Below are 1,111 nucleotides of genomic sequence, written 5' to 3'. Positions count from 1 at the left end.
AGAGGTGCTGCCATCTTGGTTCTCAAGTTGGCTGGTAGATGGCGCCACCATCTCCATATTTTAGTTCATATAATCGATACCAGATGATGCCACCGTCGCCATCTTTAGTTCCTAGTGTTGCTACCAGAGTGTGCCACCGTCGCCATCTTTAATTCTCAAAGTTACCGCCAGAGCGCGCCACCGCCGCCATCTTTAATTCTTAAAGTTACTGCCGGATGGCACCAAGGGTTATGTAGTCAGTCGAGACAAGTCGGGAACGAGTCCAGACAAGTCTAGACAGTCGAGACAAGTCGGGGGACAAGACGAGACAAATCGGTAGCCTGTATTCATCAAGTTCTCCGTTGCCACCATCTTTAATTCATAAAGTCGCTACCAGATGGCACCACTGTCGGCCATCTTTAATTCAAGGCATTGTCGCCGGATGGCACCAAGTTTGAATTTAAAAACCTACAAGTGTTATGCAATGTGTAACCAGTCGAGGCAAGTCGAGATAAGTTTGGAACCTGTAGCCATATTCTAAACTATGTTTATTATTTATTTATGTATGCCTTTATATGTTTAGGTTTGATGATAGAGTATTTATAAAATATTGGTGTTGTGTAGAGTCTCTCTCTTCTTCTCGTAGTGGCGGAAGACATCTCGAAGGTAGTGTTAGAATTTATGTATTAAAGCAATCACTCTAGCTGTGGAGGTTAATAACTTATAGTCACATTTTTTTTAAATACTCTGAATTTAAAACAATTTTTAATAAGAGGGACCATTAAATAGTTTTTTTGAAATTAAAGCAAACAACTTAAATGTTAAACACATATTTATTTAAATCTTATTACAAACAGCAAGGGATAAGAAAAATCACTGATTTAAAAGAATTAAATAATGAGTAATAAAAGTACATAATATTCACACACTGCACATCATAGTGACAAAGTCAACATAACCTATTTATATAAACCAGAGACCCAATTATACATAGTAGTATGGATGGTCGAATAGCCAGAATTTAAGTAGCTGAACATTACAATGGGCGCAATGGAACTTGCCATACATTTTTATACATTTATCCAGTCGGTTTCCATAAGTCTTTAAAAGTTTGTTGAAGCTAGGACAGTTT

The sequence above is a fragment of the Bacillus rossius genome (genome assembly GCF_032445375.1).
Source record: "Bacillus rossius redtenbacheri isolate Brsri chromosome 4 unlocalized genomic scaffold, Brsri_v3 Brsri_v3_scf4_2, whole genome shotgun sequence".
In the NCBI taxonomy this organism is placed as follows: Eukaryota; Metazoa; Arthropoda; class Insecta; order Phasmatodea; family Bacillidae; genus Bacillus; species Bacillus rossius.
This window is presented reverse-complemented; position numbering follows the sequence as displayed.